The sequence below is a fragment of the Ammospiza nelsoni genome, chromosome 7 (genome assembly GCF_027579445.1).
Source record: "Ammospiza nelsoni isolate bAmmNel1 chromosome 7, bAmmNel1.pri, whole genome shotgun sequence".
Classification (NCBI taxonomy): Eukaryota; Metazoa; Chordata; class Aves; order Passeriformes; family Passerellidae; genus Ammospiza; species Ammospiza nelsoni.
The window spans coordinates 6,951,279-6,965,424 of NC_080639.1; the positions used below are offsets into that span (position 1 = coordinate 6,951,279).

General features: G+C 43.1%; 1 protein-coding gene across 29 annotated transcripts in view; it reads right to left on the reverse strand.

The window, feature by feature from the left end:
• MAP2 (microtubule associated protein 2) overlaps positions 1-14,146 on the reverse strand; it is a 217,984-nt gene that overhangs the window by 121,073 nt on the left and 82,765 nt on the right. For 26 of the 29 annotated variants that reach the window (XM_059476085.1, XM_059476080.1, XM_059476094.1 and 23 more), the window contains one exon: positions 5,082-5,147. The exons of 1 other annotated variant lie outside the window; for it this stretch is intronic. The gene's annotated coding sequence lies outside the window, so the exon portion shown is untranslated. Of the gene's footprint in view, positions 1-5,081; positions 5,148-5,521; positions 5,694-14,146 lie in introns of those variants that run through there. 2 more of the 29 variants (XM_059476074.1, XM_059476073.1) reach the window with 1 other exon arrangement.

Sequence of the window (14,146 nt, forward strand, 5' to 3'; positions counted from 1 at the left end):
ACAGGAATGCACAGGCAGGTGTGCAGAGCTCCTGGCACTGCAGAGCAGGAAGAACCAGGGGCCTTCTCCAGAGCAAAAATGAGACACCGGTTCAGCAGAATCTCCTCTCTGCTGTACTATCTATGCTTGGACTGTGCTGCCCTGTGCTTGCAGTTGGCAGTGATTTGTCAAGGAACTTTCCACAGAGGTGTGTTGTGACCTTGTTTCCACATCTGCACTTCAAACACCTGAAATAAATGTTTGAGGATGTGCAAGTCCCCAGAGCTCTCCCATGTATCTTTTTCTCCCCAAGCAAATTCAGGGCTATGAATTCTACCATAAGATCAAGCTTCGCAGTATCAAATGTTACCGTGCTGAGGAGCAGCAGAGTGCTCAGGTCCCTTTGGGCATGTGGAAGGAAGCAACTTGGGAACCACAGAGACAGAAGCAACTGGATGATACAGGGACTTTTATCCTGTCACTTAATGCACACCTCTGATCTTTCCCCCACTACTCTCCAGCAGTCATGAACCCCTTCCCCTTAGCAATGAGAAGGCAAAGAAAGGCACCTCCTTACATGTGATTCATTCTCTTTTAGCCAATTAAGACATACATTTGCATTTTTAAGCAAAATACACACACCTAGGTAAGAAAAAATGGAGATAAATGCAGTTTACTAACCACATACACTGAAAAAATCACCTTATCACAAGAACTGGGATGACTCAGAAAATAAATGCAAATAGCTCCTGTGATTTAGCAGTGACTGACACCCAAAGTATTAAAATAAATTGCCCGTGATTTCTCGCAAGCTCCATGCTAATGCACCCCATATAAGGTCAGTGATAACAGCAGCAGTGCATAACTATCTAGAGGCTTCACCTGGTGGCAAATAATGGAATGAATTATCCCCTGAGCAGGATGGGAAAGGAAGTTAATCTGCACCTCCAGCCTGTCAGGGAATGTTCCAGGGAATGTTGTAAAGCATGAGTCAGCAGCATTGCTGCTACAGAGGATTCTCCTAGCATGCTACTGGCAACACAGACTCTGCCCTTCTCAGCTTTGGTATGCCAGCTGAGTGTCCATCAGGAAACAGCCATTCCTTTGCATGAAATGGGACTGATTAATTGATTATTGTTTATTCATTAACATCTTAAATGTCATCACTGACCTCTATGATCATCATGCAATTCAATGCAGCAAAGAAGAAGAAAAAGTTAAGTTGATGAGTGAAGCTGGGAGAAATCAAATCTTAGTAAATGTATTTTAACCTTTTTATTATTACTGCTACTGCAGTAGTACCACAAACACCTTTGGTACTGCAGCCAAGAAAAAACCCACCATTCTAAGTCTAGTGATCAAATTTCACAGCTTCCTATAACCAAGGATCTCAATCATTTTGCAAAGATGAATATTTCTCCTGAGAAATACACCGGCATTTCTTTGTCTGTTTTAGAGACAAAGAAAATAAGGAAGAGAAAGAGGACACAATTCCTTTCAGGAATTAACCTGGAAGTTTTACAGCCATTCACAGGAACCACAGGCCTGCACCTAATCAGGTGCACCTTCTTCCTCCAGCTGAGGCCATGTCAGCCCAGCTCCTGGTCCAGTTCCATCCTCCACTGGATTCTTGGGCTTTTATGATTATTTTCTTGACAGGTTACACAAGGTCCATTCTAACCTTACTAAACCAAACCCCTGCTGTCTAACTATCCCTAGCTTTTAAAAATTAAATGTAGCTTGACAGAGAATTAAGGAAGCTTTTCTTCCTAGAAAAAATTGAACTGAATTCTTCCTTTACATGAAGAAAGCACTGCCATAACCTCACCACTCATGCCTCTGACCTTCCAGACAGGCAGCACACACACACAATGGCCAGAGCAGCTCTAGAGCATGCCATGCCCTGCCCAGCTGGCAGCACACAGAAACTGGAATAGTGGAAGCTCTGGCATGGGAGGAGAGAACACAAGATGCAAATGCATATAGAAGAACATTCATCAGGATGCACCAGCTCCAGTCTTAGTCACTGAAAGTTTGATGTAGATTATATTCTCTGCAGCTAGTAACTTTTGAGTCCCTTGACCAATTTCAGCCTGTTTTGTTACAGGTAGCTGCCTTCCTACAAGTCCCATGAAAACTGACATTCAAGTAGAAAAAGCAGACCCTGCAAATGACCCCGCTCACATTGCAGCTGAAAGAAAAGCCATAATGCAGGAACCCTATTTGCCAGCAAACTATTTGCCTAGGAGACAGCCTTTATAATCAGTAAAACAGCAGGAAAATCATCACTGACAATTGCTCACCATCAAGCACAAGACATAAATCAAAGTCAGCACCATTCACTCCAATGCTCAAACCACCCCTTGTTCCATGTAATGGAACAGGACAAGACAACACCAATGCTGGTGATCTAACCCTGGCAAGCAAACCAAGGCTATTTAGACCCAGCCTAGAACAGCCATAAAGCCTCTTTACCTCCTCTGTGAGGGTCACTAGGAGCAGGGTTAAAAGCCAGATGACCATCTGAGGGCAGGAGCAGACACAGAGACCCAAGTTCACCCCTGAAGCTGCTCCCTGCAGGAGAGCCCTGGGGGTGAACTGGCACCATGTGTTTTGGCTCATTTGGCCACCATGTCATATGTCCAATGGAAGGTGGGTGCCAACCATCACGTCACCCTGGGTGAATGCCTCGGAGCCCACACACTCTAATCCAGCACACCTCATTGCTGCTCATTGCACACTCTGGCTTCTCTTGCCTTTTGTATCAGCTAACAAAATGTTTTTCCTTTGATATTCTTTTCCTTTTGATGTCTTTTTGATATTCCAAGCCAACCCTGTGGCCACAGGTTTTTTAAGTCCTGTGAATCTCAAATTAAATCTCCTCTTACAGCCTAAGTGCTCCTTACCTCTTCGTCACAAAAATTATATTGTTTGAAATAATTTCCATTTTTGCCAGGATAACATCTCATTTTCTTCTTTGTAGCCCAAAGGAATGATTTGTAACATGAATCTTAAAAACCCAGATAAAAGGAGGAGGCCAAAATGACTGCTAAATCAGAAGTACAAGAAATGTATAAGCATTTGCATATGTAGTAAAAAAATCCAGTCTCCACCAAGTCTGATTTAATAACAAACAGCTGATGCCCTTTCTTTGTTTTAAGGATGCCATAGAGGACTGATAAGATGCTGTACACAGGAGATAACAGACATTTCCATAGCAGATGAAAATCTGCTGGGATCTAAGGGATCACATCGCCAAAAAATTGGGCTCTTTATCCACCAATACTATAAAAACTAGGCAGTTCTACTTGCCTGCTAACAATGCTATCATTCCTATTTGTGAGAGAGCCTTCCTTTCCCCTTCTTCAATGCTGCAGCAAAACCCTGGACTCTGACATCAAGCCCAGCAAGCAATATTAGTCCTTGAGACAGAGTTTGCAAAACATTAATGAAATCAGAATGAGACTGCAGTTTGGCTTCTTGCCTTGGACAGTGGAAGTGAAATTAAAAGTAGAGAGAAGGGATTTGGTCTCAGTTAAAATCAAATCATTAAATGCATTTTTCACAAATTAAAGCATTTTAAACACTATTTACTCCAGGCTTTCTTATTTCAATTAGTCTAGTGAAAACTGAAACCAGGAGGAAACAGTATTAAAAGCAGCTAAGATAAACTAGCAAGTAAAGAACTCCTTTAAAAAATTGTACTCAGCCAGGCAAATCTATTAGGTAAAAGCCTTCTGCCAAAGACAGAAAAACTACAAAGTCCAAGGGAATGGAAAGATGTGTAGAAAGGGGAAACAAATAAGAGAATTGTATGCAAAAAAACAGGAGAGAGAATATCTAGAAAAATCCACAACGCTTTCCCTCAGGAAACAGCATCTATCAAGCAGTCCTATGGGTAAATGATATTGATTATTCACCACCTTTCTGAGGCATGCTTTGCTGTTAGCAGTGGCCCACACCTTTGCCAGTGCCCAGGTTCTGGCCTGGGATTCCTCCGTGTCTGGGGAGACACAATGGCCATTTCAGGAGCCCAGGCTTTGTCAAAGAGTGAAACATAACCACCTTTCCAGAAAACATTCTGTGGGGTTTTATTCAGGTTTTTAAAAGGCCCCTAAAACTTTAGACTAAAGCCACATGCATATTGTGACTGCACACATTCCCTCGAGGTCCAAATGCAGACCCAAGAAATAGGAAACCTGTAGGGCACCATAACAGAGAACATCATCATAATGTCTGCTTTGGTGGGTGTTGGGTGAGAACTGGCACCTGAGAAGTTAATTCAAGATGGATATACCTTTTTCTCTCTCCATCAAGGTGAAGGGAGCAGATTTTCAATCCTGCCTGGATTTTTTTTTTTTAGCACAGTCCTCACTGCAAATCAATGAAATCTGTATTCCTTAACTACCTGACACACCTGGAAGTCCAACACAAAGTAACTTAGAGATTTTATTCTGCAACATTTTACCTCCCTCTTTCCTTTACAGAGGCAAAGGCTTAAAGCAACCCCAGCCAAAAGGAACTAGGGGAAGAGGACAATAAACTGCTACTCCTGGGAGTTAGCAATGACACTGCCAGAAAAACCCAGCTTGCTTTCCTCCTTTTGATAGCAGGCATCATTTCTGAAGTGCCAGTGGTATGTGAAAAAGCCATCAGACAGATGCTCACCCAGCACTGACAGGCTGCTGGAACCAGGAGCTGCTTTCCTGGGAGAGGTTGTACCTGCTTGGAACAAGCCTGCCAGTTTAACCCTGTCCTTGCTGGTGCTAAAATCAGTATTATGACAAGCCCAAATGACAGGAGGCAGCTTGCACCTGCACTAATACGAGACAATAGGCAAGCATTCGGGTTTGTATCTCACATTTTGGTAGCTGCAGCCAAAAGGGCTAATTAGTTACCTCGAGCATATATTTACACATCAAAAATAACTTCACAGTGCCTGGCACGACAATTTGAAAATCTCTGCAAAGCTGACAAACACAAACAAAAAAAAACCCCAAACCACCAACTATTGTTTAAATCAAAAAGGAAAAACAAAATAACAAAGAGCAGCCCACACCCAGTGCCACATTCATCCCCACATTCAAAGAGAGGGATCCTACCTTTCCGATCTTTGAACAAGAAGATTCCAATCAGCACGCTGCGTCCAAAGCTACACACTGAAGAATCTGCTAATACAAAACAAAGGGAGGGGCAAAAAACCCCTGAAAACACTGAATTTTTGCTGAAAAACAGTTTTTAGCTATGAGAAAAGTTTTTCTTCTATCATACAAAGACAAAAGAGGCATAAACATATCCATATGAAGGTGTGTCTGCATATAACACACACTATGCATGCATCAATGTATAAACAAATCCACAGAAGTTTATTACCTATTCATTTGAATTCATCCAGTGTGCACTGCTACAGATTTTAATCTACAGCAGACAAAACCCAAAAAGCTCCAGCATAAAGGTACAACTCTCTCAAATCCTCAACAAGCAAACAAACAAAGCTGACATTTTTGAAATGAAATGATTACCAGCTCATATGCTGCCATACCCCAAAAGCCTATCCTTAAATAACTGCTGCACAATCATTCTCCCGGAGTGTTGTTATCCATCGGCTCGCTGCCTGTCTCCAGCCAGACGCAGTCTGCAAGCCACCAGCTTGTCTCTACCATGTGCACGCCAGGAAAAGGAAAACTGCAAATTAGCACAAGTCCCCGCAGCGGTGAAAAGGAAAAGAGGGTGAGTGGGAGAGGAAGAGGGAGTTCACTGGCCACAGAAATTTCGAGAACGACGCCAAGGCAGCCGGCTCCGCCATCATCCACTTACAATAGGATGCTGCACCTCGCGGCGGCTCAGGCGGTTTGTCAAGGGGCTGCTGGTATCAAATGCCTGACAGGCATTTTAATTGCATCCAACCAAGTGTGTCCCCAGGAATCAGGCCTTTAATGCTGTGAATATCATCAGCTGGTTCCTTTTGTGCTGCTGCCAGACACACACAAGGCTGCACTGCACACAGGCAGCAGCGCAGCTGGGTTCTGCTGTGATGCCGATCCAAACCCCAAACGGGGTTTATGGATGGTACATGACAAAAAGGAGGTCTGGAAGGATTTAGTATTTTCTGCTTTACAGATCAAGAAGGCAATTGGCTCTACCTCTTTTATTTTTCTATCTAGTGCTGTTCACGTGTTGGAACCAGCCTGACTATGCTGCTATTTGAGCCTTGCATTTGCTTACTCACACCGAGGGGAAATAAAACCAGGGAAAATGCAGAAGTGCTGCAGGACTGCAGGGGCAAGCAAGAACCCTTCAGGACTAATACAAGAGTATAACAGGATTCACTGCACAGTTCAGCTCAGAAACAAGTTCTTTGTGAAGTGAGGACTTCAGTTTTACTGCCACTATTCAGTTGCTGTGTCTGCTTTGATCTCATCTCCTTATTCCAAGGCTTTCTTTAGGACAACATTAATCTCAGTAGGAAAAGGAACCTGTGAATTTGGAAATCACCCTGTGTTCCATGAGGAGCTGGGGTGCTGAACAGCTCAGCTGGAGAGGGATAGATAAATGAATTTTTTTAAAAAATATGAGAAAAACTAAAATATGAACTGGTTTGTTTTCAAGCTTTTTTAGTCTGTAATAAAACAGCATATATAGCAAAGAAGCAGTCGGTGAGGAGTAGCCAATGAGCCCAGAACACGCTTAAGGACTGAAGACAAGATTAAATTTCCCTGCACTCAGGACACACAAGTCAGCTAGGTTCACTCCCCAGCAGTAACCTGGTGTTTCTCAGTCCCTGTGACAGCAGAGTACACAACAGGGAACGCTGTCAACAGGAAAATGAAACATCTCCCCACCACAAAATTTGGGGGAGGTCCAACAAACCCCATTTACCCCCGAGTGCACCAAGGGGCTTACAGGAAGGAGTAACAAATTGATTACCAGGCGTTGTCTCCCAAAATTCTGGGGGTAGAGGGCTACAAAGGGAATCAATTCCCTTCTGCCTTCCCCCGCAACCACCGGATGACTTCACACATCCATCAACCCTTGCATCAAACAGAAATTCCACCCTCACTGCTATAAACAGATCTTAGTAACTTCAGAGCATCTTTCCTGAGCTGACAGTTTTTCCCCACTCTCTCAACCACCACAGCAGTGAGGAGGATGAGGAAATGGAGGAAGGCGGGCTGCATGGGACAAGGATGACAGCGGACATGGCAGCAAAAAGGCTTTTTGGAAGGAGCAGGAAGAAACAAGCCGGAGTGGCACTAACGCAATTCTTGGACCTTTCCTCTGAAAAAGCTTCCTGTGACTCATGGCAAGGGGTGCCTGCTGCTGCCACTGCAAAGATCATCCTCTGCAGAAACCAAGGAAACCCTCATCCTGCCTCATCCTCCTCAGCTCCACCATTTACCGGTTGGTGCTTGTTCACAGCCTTGCTACGATCTCTCCGTCACTTCTCCAGCTCACTTCACTGGCCAAAGCAACCAGGAGCTCTGGGAGCAAAAACATCGTGGAGCTGGGATGGTGGAGATTCGAATAAGAAGTCCTGAAAACTGCCCTGAAATTTCTCTCAGATGTTCCTAACAGAACTCCTGTGGCTCACAAGGGATGGATACACTTTGCCAGCCTGTGTCCTACACCCTGGAGCCCGGGGATGGACCTTCAACCAGGTACCCAAACCACCTTCAGGCTGCCCATGCCAGCATTTCCAGAGACACAGTGGCTGCTGAAACAGCCCATGGCAAATGGCTTCGTCTTAAGATACTGCAAATAAAAACCAGCTTAATCATCAAGTTTGTTCTGGCTGCCCTGAGATATGTTTTCACACCTATAAAAATACTTCTGACAGGACAAAAGGCAGAGGAGGAGATGGGGATGAAGAGCCTAATCCAGATAGATGCTGGAACACAGAGAACACTCAGCCCTGTCTGAGATTTAACCTCATGTTTACCTGGCTTACTCACAGAAGTAGGAAACTCATCTCATAAAATGAATGCATCCCAACACAGTGAAAACACAAATGTAAGGAAGTTGACAAGTCAAAATCCTGGAAATTATTAAATTGCATTTTCAGCATTTTACTTCTCAAAGAGGAGAAAAGACATTTACCATCTCAGTAAATCTCACCACTGTGACTGAGGCCTGATCTAAACTCTACAAGATTTTGCTGGTTCAGGTGTGTTTTATTTCATTTCATTATCACATTCACACAAGATAATGAACTCAATTTCATTGCTGGCCAGCTGCAAACTGGGTCCCTCTGTGCAAGATGCTGGGCAAAACAGCAAACAGCTGCCATTACAAATTAGAAGAACCAAACCCCTAAATAGATATTGGTAGTGTTCTCCACATTTTCAGGATAATGAGGCGGTGGGGGGAGGAAAGAGCAATCATCAGTTTGGGCTTTCCCAAGGTCACACACAGCCTCTGCTCCCAAACAAAGCAAGATGCTTCAACAACCTCAGCCTAAGATCTTTCTACCCAAATCACTGCTGAAGCCTTGCAACCAGTGTTTAACAAAGGACTTGTGGGTTGGTTGCTTCTTTTTTAGCAAAGACTGGATGAACATTTTATGCAATGCTTAAAATAGCTTCCAATATCATCAGTGATGTAGATAAAGAGGCATAGGTCTACTGAACAGGAACTGCACCACTCTGGTAAAAATAGCCCTGGAACAGGGAATTTTCTTTTTATTCACTATTGTCTTAGCACTTGAAACAGGGATGACTGTCTTCTGGAGAGCTTGAGAGGAGACAAATGCTTCACCAGACTCTCTAAATATTGCCTCATCTTCTGCAGTAGTAATAAAGATCTGACTATCTATTTTACCATCCATTTGAGGATGGGGTTTTTCCCCTTCTCAAGGCAGAGGAAAAACAAAATAGAAGAGCATTAATTAATTCAAGAAAAGCAGATGCAGTTTAGCACACCAGTTCTTTCACAAGGGCTACAGAGTGAGGAAGGCTGGAGTCACTGTCTTCCTCTCTGTGGTTACTGACACAAGAGAGGATGGATGTGGAGCAGTGATGAAAAGCCACAGGCTGAGTTAGCAGCTTCTGTGGGTAATGAGGATTTCAAGGCAGGTTAGAAAGTTTCAGGATGCAGAGGGATCCTGGCTTTGGTTTTAGTCTTCTCCTCAAAGTACAAGCATGCAGGAGCTACTCTGCCCACCTCAGGCAGCCAGCCCAGGGCCCTTCAATCACACCATTTCCTTTACACCAGTGGTGCCTCCAGCTTTGCATCCACAGCAGATCTCAACATCTTTACAGGACACATCTCTCCTTCCTCCCAGGCCCTCAGTAAAACAGGCCTGTCCTGGTGACACTGCCCTTCCCCAGAATTCATCCAAAATCATCCCCTATTGTGACCAGCTCTCTTGCAGCCACTGACACACCAGCTGATAAAACATGGGGTTCTGTGCAGCGTGATTCTATAAAGAATTTTCAAATCCCAGGCATATTACAGCCTCTCTTTCTCTTACTTCAGCTTATTTGTTTTAAACATGTGAGACAGATATTTTCAGGCATAATCTCTCTTTTGTGAATCCTAGCTGACTCTCCTCAGCTAAATAATTGATATGCAGAATACCTAGAAAAGGATTTTCTATTTCTTTCTGTGCCAGCATGTCACTAAAATCAAGCTGGAAGATATAGGATATTCAAATACTCCCAAGTCTGTGTTTCAGAACAGCCAATACTGCACCTAACACTTTGAAGCCACCAAATTCTTTGGCTTTCTGAGGAAATCGTTCATTTCTGACTTAGAGACCAGTAAGAACAAAAGAGTAAAAAAGCAAAATTGATTATATGTGTCTGTTAGTCCCTAAATCTTGTATGTATATGTGGCAGAGATACTAGTGACAGCTGCAACACAAGTTTTTGTATAGTTACCCCAAAATAAATCCTCCCCTCTGTCCTGGGATGGGGAACAGCTTTATCTCACTGCTTTTTCAGCCTGCTGTTCCTGGGGTGCTATTGTCATTGACAGCTGGGCAAAAACAAACACCCCAACCTCCAAATCCATCCACAGAGGAGAAGCAAAGAGCTGAGTGAGCAATTACACCCCAAACTTTGACACAGCAGAAGCAAACCTCCAGCTCAGAGAATCACTGAAACATTGTGAAGACATCTGATGTGTCCTCAGTGGTACAGCCCCAAAGTGCCTTGGGACTGCACTGCTCCTGGAAGGCCACCCAAATTTTCAGCCGATTTCCTGTGTTTCCCCCAATATAAGAAGAACCAACCCTCCTGCAGAAACCAATGGCACCTGAGAGTGACTTTCCACAAAACCAGCTGACAGCACTGCACACACCCAGGGGTGGCTCTGAAGGCTGAGACAGGGCTGTGCAGGCAGCACTGCATTAGTGGGAGGCTCAAAGATCACACCAGTGAACACACAGCCCTTGTCCTGATGGGCTTCCACGTGACAAGCTGTGCATCAAAGAGAAACACCAACTGTTTCTCCATCCTATCACATGGTTCATGACTAAGAAAATACTGCAGATAGAATTTGTACCAATTGTTCTCACCTTTTTTCTCTCCTGGTCTACCAGTGGGGTGATGAGTCAAGACAAAAACTTGCTTACTGTAAAATATCACAGCTACTGTAATAGAATTTATTAATGTATCAGTTTGTACTTCACTTAATCAGGTAACCTAACGCTTTTAAATTAAATGTCATGTCATAACTTTTAACAGAAGCCTTAGCTGTTATTCTGTATTGAATTTGTAAATAAAATATTCTAAACTAATGAATCATTTGCTGAAGCAGATTTTGCAAAACATGCAATTAAAATATAAACAAAGCTGGCATGGTCTTAAAGACATATAAAGCAGTAACTGCAATGCAAAATACACAGATTTAGCTGTTTGTCTAATCATAGGTTTTGGATGGTAATTCAATTAAAATACTATTTATATTTAGGAAAACATGTTTTTTCAGTCAATAGGACATTAGTATACAGTTAATGCAGTAATGAAAATAGAGGTTTGCCTGAAACAGGTTGGTATCTGTTACCCCTTCCAATGAAAAGGTATTTGCTTAAAGAGCAATCTTTAGATTGATCAACTTGATCTTGATTTAGATCAACTTAAAGATCAATCTTTTCTCAGAAATATGTTCTCCAGCAGCTAAGTACAGCCTTCCTAACAGCTGCCAGATGATTATTTTCTCTTACGTCCATACTTTCCTTCAAGAACTATTTTTTTTTATTTGGTTAGCTCAGCTAACCGCTGTTCCTCGACAGCAAAACCAACCAGACAGGCGATGGGAATTGCAGAAACATGTAGTAACATGTAGCACAATTGGTTTCAACAGCTTCTCACTTAGCAACACTTTATGTAAGGAAGGCAGTGAGGCAGAAACCCATGGAAGAGCTGCCGGCAGCCGAGCCGTGCGGAGGGGAAGCAGCTCCCTGCTCACCTCAGAGCACAGACAACAAAAGCAGCCTTATGAGCACACTGCTGGCCCTCAGCCTGACCCACATGGGCTCGGACACGGCACTGCCAGAATGATGTAACAGCTTATCCCCTCCTGACATGGGCAGCCAGGCTGAGCCTGCCCAGGGCCTGCCCTGCAGACTTCCAGTAAAACCAAACACAGAAGCCTTTCCTTGACTCCAGAATCTTCCTCTCAGATCCTCCTTGGATCAGAATTTGTATTTATGCACACTCCTGGAGCATTTCAGAGAGGTAAGGAGGGCTGGCAGTGTGCACTGCATGTTACAGACACTGCCTTTGCACAGGACCCCCTTGCAAGGGTTTCTTAATGGATTCTATCACATTTACTGTGAAATGAACACAGCAGATACTGTGGGCTAATTCATTAGCTAGTTATGATTGATTTTTGTTTTCATCAACATAAAAGCAGACTTCCTGTGGTTAACACAATGATTCCAATGCCCTCTTTGCTTACACACATTTGAGCCAGCCACTGCTCCACTGACCCCACAGCACTTACCACATCAAGGCTAGAATGTGTTTAATGACTGGAGACTTGGATTAGGTAACTTAAACACAGCCTTCATTCACCCTGGTCTCACAGCACTGTCCACCATGATTTTTAAGCTGTTTGTACATGCAAATTACTTCTCTCATCTGGACCAGGTAGTTGCCTGAGAGACTGTAGCTATTTCACAGCACTCACACTGTCCATGAGCTCAGGGTACAAAGTGAAGGGTGCCACATCCAATCACCATCACCAGGGAGACTTTTGGGAAGTGTAATGTGATTATAGTCAAATCTAGTTTATCTGAACGGGGTAGAAAACATGAAAGCCATTAGACAAAAGGGATTTTTGGATAAATGAAGGACCTTAGAACTTATCTCATATGCCTCAAGGGACATGACCTTCTTTTAGATGAAGTGGTACTTTGATCCATGGGATTTTAGATGACAGGCCCACATGGCAGTGTGGCCAGTAAGTCAGGAAACTTCTCCTGCTGTTTCAAGGACTGGCACAGGACTCCTTGCTACCATAAGCCATCCAGACACTGATTTACACTGGTTTCAAAGGATGGGCTGTTTAGCAAAGTGATCCCACAGCAACTCTACAGCACTGAGAAGAACACGATCTGGATTTGAAAAGGGGAAAGGTAGAGAGGAGGATGGAGAGAGGAGTTGCCAGTCTTGGCTCCTCTACCATCCTACCTGAGTTTCTTTGGAATACTTCCATTCTGTTTGGCAGGGAATAGAAGCATGGACAGCTCAAAAGATAAGGGTTTATGCTCTGTGCAAGGCTCTAGAGATACACATAACTAGAAAAGAAAGGCAGAACTGAGAGAGTTTAGCAGCTTTAACAAACTCTGCAAGTACATATGAAGAATATGCTAAGCTTTTTAAGAGCCTAAATAGTCAAATAAAAATCATGCAGAAAACAGAGATAAATCCCATAAATGAGGGAAAGGAGAACTATGGGAATACAATCAGAAAAGCTAAGGAACAAATTTAATTATGATTAGCCAGGGACATAGAAGGCCACAAAAGAAGAATCTGTATGATCTGAAAAGCAGACAGGACAAGTCATGGTTCAGCAGAGAGGCAGAGCAAAGACAATGCACAGAAGGCTACAACTCAACATTGCTCAACTTTCACAAGATCAACAGTGAGCAACTACTGCCTATCATTGTTTTAAAAAGAAGCAAAACTTCAGGTTAGAATAGGAAAGAACAACTTAAGAAACACTCAGAACAAGGAAGATGCAGCTTAGAAACTTGTGTGGGTCCTCCCCGACCCAAGAAGAGCATTTCAAACTTCAGAACAAACCAGACAGGAGTCTGCTTTATCTTCACAAACATCTTTCCAAACCCCACACTCTCTCTCGAAACATCTCTTGAAGCTGTGGAAAATTACAAACCAATCAGTTAAGAGCCATCTTTGCAAAGATTTTAGAAAAAAATAAACCAAGCAGTTTCCAAGTACCTAAATACCTATAGGGCAAGAGTACAACTTAAAAAATACTTCTGGCAATATCAGTTTGCCAACAAACTCATCTTCCCACCCCTGATTTTGCCGTCACAAATTTGGGTTTCACCCCAAGTTAGGATGAGTTTGTCACAGGAAAGCATCTTCCAAAACCAAGACCATTGGTTCACAGCAGCTCCCAGATCTAAAAGCAGGAAATCAAGGAAAAAAGGACTGAACAGCATATTGAGAGACAAAGCCTGAAACACATAACTAGACAAACCAGGAATAGGTAGCTGGGCACTTATTTGACAGGAAAAGACTTACTATGGGCAAAGAAAAGACAAACCAGAGTTTTGTTTATCCTAATGGGGATGCTATCCTTAAAACACTGGGATAATTATTCCATGTTCTTTGGTGGTGGTGTCTCAGCTGGAGAAATGCCAAAATGTCGGGTTTGCACAGTAAGATAGATACTGGCAAACTAGGGAGAGTCCAGATAAGCAAAAGGGATAGTTTGGGAAAACATTCTTCTAATCTTTCCTTGTAAAGCACATGTTTTCAGATAGGTTTCTCCAAAGTACGGAAAAACCAAGCAGTAACAAAAATATTTCAGATAATATAATTTTTGAAGATAAAGGAAGGAAACAATTACATTCTAAATCAGTGGGGAGTGAGGGGGATCAAGGAAAGAGGAATGAAAGAGTAATTTACTGGGCTAATTATAAGCAAATCTTTGTGTGTGTGGCAACTAGAACCCCTGCTACTGAGGAAGGTTA